The sequence below is a fragment of the Peromyscus maniculatus genome, chromosome 16 (assembly GCF_049852395.1).
Source record: "Peromyscus maniculatus bairdii isolate BWxNUB_F1_BW_parent chromosome 16, HU_Pman_BW_mat_3.1, whole genome shotgun sequence".
Lineage (NCBI taxonomy): Eukaryota > Metazoa > Chordata > Mammalia > Rodentia > Cricetidae > Peromyscus > Peromyscus maniculatus.
The window spans coordinates 14,792,051-14,798,050 of NC_134867.1; positions in this window are offsets into that span (position 1 = coordinate 14,792,051).

Below are 6,000 nucleotides of genomic sequence, written 5' to 3' on the forward strand. Positions count from 1 at the left end.
AAGTGTTCTTAACTGCTGAGCCATTTCTCCAGCCCAAATAATATTTAACTTAATAATATTAACTACATCGATATATTAATAGGAAATTTAGCATGACCCATGTGTGTGACGCTGCTATCCTGAGACGAGACAGGCACTAAAAACGCCCTCCTCATTCTGTAGACGCATACACTGAGGCTCCAAGACAGCGAGGAAAGGCCCAGGGTCTCTTGTGTGAAAGGCGAGTCTGAGCAGCAGACTCCCGGCTCAGGCTCCCAACCAGAGCAGGCTCCCAACCAGAGCAGGTGTCCTCACTGTCTTATCTCAAGCCAGTCAGCTCACTTCTGAGTCTGTTTCCCCACCTGAAAATGGTGAGAAAGAAGATTCCCTTTGCAAGTTGCCATGAGCTCAGCTAGGCAAGATTCTACACACAACAGTCTAGGTATCAAAGGGGAAAAGACAGTGTATCCCCTGTCCATACCATAGCCCCAGTCACTCACCGTGGAACACTTCCACCGTTTTCTACACACACACACACACACACACACACACACACACACACACACACACACACACCTGGCAACCACTACAGCACACTCTCCATCAGACGCCTCATCCAGTGCAGCATGATTCTCATCCAGTTCAATTCAATTCTGGCACCTTCTACCTGGAGATGGCACCAGAGGCCCACAGGTTGAGGGCTCAGTCCTTAAGACTTGCCCCTTATCCAATTTCAGATGCCAATCTCAAATCTATCAATAGCACCACAAATCGGGGGTCCTGCAATGCTCATATCAGGGTCAATTGAGTTACTACAGCACCTCACAAAACTCTGGTATGAAGGCTGCCGAGGAAGAGCCAGAAGGAAGCAGCTGACCCTGTCCTTAGATTTCCATAGATGTGACTTTGATCACTGAGGATTGGTTCTCCCTTCCCTGGAGACCAAGGGAGGATGCTGAGAGTCTCTACCTTCCAATCATGCCTTGGTCTTTTCTGTGACCAGGCTCTTTCATGAAGAAGGACCTCGTTCACAAGTCAGGGCATCCCTATACAAAAGACGCTCCTGTCACTCCAGGTTCTAAGGTGTTTTAGGAGCTACCAGGAACTGAGAATAAAAAGCAGATGTAGACTGCATGGTACCCCAGGCGATACCGACATTTTATTGAGAGTAGTTATAGAATCAGGAAATGCTTACAGCGCAGTTCCTCTGTCGCTGGACACTGCAAAGGCTTTAAGAGATTTAAGGAATTCTGGGATGCTGTTCGTCTTCCTGTAGTATCAGGTAGAGTAAGACAGGCCTCTACAAACAGCACAAACATGGGTGCCTTGCAGGCTCAGGGGAGGAGAAGGAATGTAGGAAGACCCCAAGGACCACCAAGACCAGAGGAACAAAAAAAAAAAAAAAAGGAAGGAGAGAGATATCAGGATGGTGTGACGGGGCAGAGGCCAGAAACTTGCACAGTGAACCACAGAGAGAGTGTGTTGCCCAACCAAAGAGTGTGTGCTGCCTGAGGAAAGAGACAGAGGTATCTGAGGATGGGGAGGGAGCTACCCGAGGAAAGAGAGGGGTACTTAGGCAGTGTGGCAGGAGCAGTCTGTGGAAGGGCTGGCATTCAAAAGCATTGGAATCCATGGGAGGCACCTCCCACTGCCCTGGCTGGGGCTCTGCTGTCCTTTAAAGGTCAAGAAAAGGAAGCATGCACCACACTAAAATCCCTTTGTTTTCTTCACGTAGAGCAGTAGCAATGTGACTTGAGTAACTGGTCATCCGATAAACTGATGAGAAAACCTATTAACATACAGTTGAGAGTGGGTGTCAGAACCCCGAGGGACCATCTGGTGAGATCTGCTGTGAGAACTTTTCCGGTGCTCGGCTGAGGTCCAAGACTTAAAGGACTTGCTCCCTGAACGATGTAGAATAGGGCATGGAGCTGACGGGCCATGATTAGCCTCCAAGTGTTACCGAGACAACGGATATTCGTCTTCCAAGTATAAAACCAAAAGTCTGCACGTGTTAAGAAATGCCCAAGCCATGCATGGTGGTGCATGACTTTAATCCCAGCATTTGGCAGGCAGAGGCAGATGGATCTCTGAGTTCAAGGTCACCCTGGTCTACAGAGCAAGTTCCAGGACAGCTGGGGCTGCACAGAAAACAAAACAAAACAAAACCTGTCTTAAAACACTCAAAAAAAGAAGATGAAAGAAAGAAAAAGAAAAGAGAGAAAGGAAGGAAGGAAGGAAGGAAGGAAGGAAGGAAGGAAGGAAGGAAGGAAGGAAGGAAGGAAGGAAGGAAGGAAGGAAAGCAGGCCATGCAACAAAGTAAAAGTATGAAGGTTTAATGCTTGATGAATATTTGTGAACTTTTATAATGAAAGACCTGGATTCTCTCCTATAAATAAAATTATCTTCCTTCTTAATTAAAAATACTTATCAATATTTCTAAATATAAGGTTAACATATAAAAATTAATAGAATTGCCTCCAAGTATGGTTGTTCATACCTGTAATCTAGTACGTGGGAGGTAGAGGCAGGATCATGAGTTCAGGTACTTAGTGAATTTGAAGCCAGCCTGGGCTACATTAAACTCCATCTTAAGAGACAAAATAAATAAATAAAATAAAATTATTTCCTGTCAACCATGTGCAGTTAGAAATGCCAATATTAGAAACCTGGGCAGTTTTAATTGTCACGAAAATGTACATCCAAGAATGAATACAACCAAATATTATTGGTTTTAGCTCTGTTCCTCTACCTGCAAATTTTATTTTTTTTTAACAGATGAAAAAGATTCCAATGTGTACATGGACTACATTTTCATTATCTATTCATCAGCTGAGGAATACCTAGGCTGTTCCCTGGCTATTGTGACCGAAGCCACATTGAACATGGGTGTGTAAGTATCTCCATAGTAAGATACAGACTTCTCTGAGGGTCTGCCCAAAGTGGAACAGCTGGACCTGCTATTAGATCTATATCTAGCTTTTTGAGGACCCTCCATTCTGGTTTTCACAGCGGCCACACCAGTTTGCACTCCCACCAATGGTGAACAGGTGTGTCTCCCTTCCCCCACATCTGTGCCTATATTTGTTGTTACTCGGTTTTTTGTTTTGTTTAAGGGAATGGGATAGTTTAGTTTTTTGTTTTTTATTTTAGCCATTCTGATTGGGGTAAGATGAAATCTCAAAGTGGTTTTAATTTTTCACTTACCTTATGGTTGTGAATGTTGAATATTTTTAAAAATAGTTTTTAGCTGGTTGTACTTCTTTTGGGAACTCTGTATTTAGTTACATGCCCTATTTTAAAACTGTGCTGTCTTCCTGATGTTTAGAATTCTTTTGCACGTTCTAGAGACTAACAGTATCAGATGTACGGCTGGTAAACATTTTCCCATCCTTAGTCTGCCTCTTTACTTAAGGACGGTGCCCTTTGCTACTCAGAAGCTTCTTGGTCTCATAGGCCCCATTTGGCAGTTGTTGGTACTAATTCCTGCGCTGCTGGAGTCTGATTCAGAAAGTCATTATCTACGCCTACAGCTTGAAGTGGATCCTATGTTTGAATCAACTTGGCGTAGTCATAGAGGTTGGGAAAGTTAGGAGCCATTGGGGTACTTCAAGGGAGGGGTGCAGGACCCAATGACGTGGAGGAGTAAGGGAGGTTAAGTGAGGACGGGGAATATACAGGGGGCGGAGAGGAAACTCACACTGAAGACCTCGGAGAAAGCCATGTGGAAACTGACTACTGCAGACTCTTCACAGAGCCCATAAACGCAATTCATTAAGAGTTTAAACAGTTTCACGCTGACGGGTGGATAATGTCCTCTCACATACCATAGGCTGCTAAACAAAAGGCCCAGTTCCAGCTACGGGTTACCTTTTTTTTTTTTTTTTAAATTAACTTTCACCGATTCCCTGAGGCCCTCAGATCATGCACCTCAATCCCAACCATCTCCTCACCCACCCATGCCCACATCTGCCCTGAAAGCTGTGGTGTGGCTTCACACTCTAGTCCTGTCATCACCGGCAAGCGCCCGCTGCCATGCTCACCGATCTGGCTCCAGGCCCCTGTCCTCTGCCACACCATCAACAAGGGGCTCTCGCCTGCCCTCACCCCCCACCCCCCATGCTGTGGAGCCCCACAGCCCTGCTTCCTTCCACAGGTTCCTACCCCTCCTGCTCCAACTGCTCACAGATGAGGCGGATGTTGGGGTGGGCCAACCCGCAGCCCCGGTCCTGGGCCTGGGCGTCAGCTGGGACTGGTCTGCCCACCAGCTTCCCCCTATTGTCTACAGCCCCACACACCCCCTGGGCAGGCTCTCCAGGACTGCCTTGGCCAGTCCACCCCTCACAGCCTGCAGCAAGGCAGCCTGTCACAAGGAGCAGGGCCAGTTCTTCTCTCGGGGCCCCCCTCCATCCAGATCACCCACACTCACAACACCAGGGTCAGTCCGCTCCACTGTCTTTCCCAGTCAAGGTCAGAGCCTCTCCCCCACTGGCTGTAGGGGGCTTATGTCTTTTTGAATAGTTGATCCACAGGGTCCCGTAGACCACTTCAAACATTATAGGCTATTGCTTTTCCTTGCCCTCCAGAACTTTAAGACTCTATTGCTAGAGACACCACATAATTGAGTCAGGAAATGGAGAAGTTAAGTCAGTACCAACCTGGAAGCTTCATCCCTACTGGCTAGCATTCGTGCTGCTTAGAGGATGCTATCTATGCTCACTCCTGGGGGAGAAAAATAACCAATAGTCTCAACCAGCTGTGAACCTGCGAGCTACGGTAACACTGGCCTGGAAAGATGTCTATTGGTACAACAGTAGCAAAAATGTTATGGCTGTAACCAACCACTAATTAGATTCAATCCCATTACACAAGACGGAGCTCATGCCTGGTACTGTTAACTGGGCCAGAAACCCATGGCTGTATATAGATCTAGACCCTAGAGAAGAACCTTCCACTGCTATTCTACTGAATGGAAATGCTATTAAACTGCTCCTGTGTTCTTATCTTTTTTTATTATTATTCTATGTGTTTTTCACATCATGTATCTTGATCCCATTCATTCCCTGCCCCTTCACATCCGCCCTCCACCCCCGCATCCCTCCCAAATAAAACAAAATTTTAAGAGAAAAAAAAAATAAGAAAATAAAATGAGAAAAATAAAAAGGGAAGGAATTAAAAATCTTGTCCTGGAAGCTTCAGTGCAACCCAACAAGTCATGCCATATACCCCTTTGTCCATACATCTCTACTTGCAAAAATTCATTGCAAAGAGTCATTGGTCTGGTTGAGGCCCCTGGCCTCCATTATATGTTCCACACTGGGCCTCCACTAGGACTCTTCCTGGACATCCCGCTGGCGCCCTGTGTTGTGGAGATCCTGCAGCTTTGGGTCTGTAGGTCAGGTCCCTCCCTGTGCTCCAGCAGATCATAGATGTGGTGGATGTTGGGTTATCTATCCGCCAGTCTTCCTTGACAGCTGTGTTTGGTCCACCAGATGGGAAATGGAGACAGCTCTTTCACGGTCACAGATTCAGGGTTGGCTCTTCCACACTTCCTGTGCTAACAGTGTTGCTCTACTGTACTGCCCTGGCGGGATGTGGGGCCGAGTGCTGCAGCTGGGGGGGGGGGGGTCAGGGACAACTCTCACTCCTGCCACAGGCATTGATGGGGGGGGGACATCTCTCCCCAGCCCATTTGGCTCTGCGGCAGATGAGGGGTGGGGCTAGGTCTCCCTCGCTCACGTCCTCAGGGCCGGCTCACCTGTGCTCTCATCCACAGGGTCATCCCTGCTGGGCTGCTGCCCAGATAGAGTGCAGGACTCGCTTTCCCATGAGCGGCCGCTGGTCAAGGGGTCAGCCCCCTCACCATCTCAGCCTGCTCCCTTCCCGTCTTCACCTCTTCAGATATGCCTCTGTCCACAGGATCTGAATCAATCTCTCTCTCTCTCCTCTTTCTCTCTCTCCCCTCCCTCTCTCTCCTCTTCCCCTCCCCCTCTCATAAAACACCACACCACACCTCTGCTC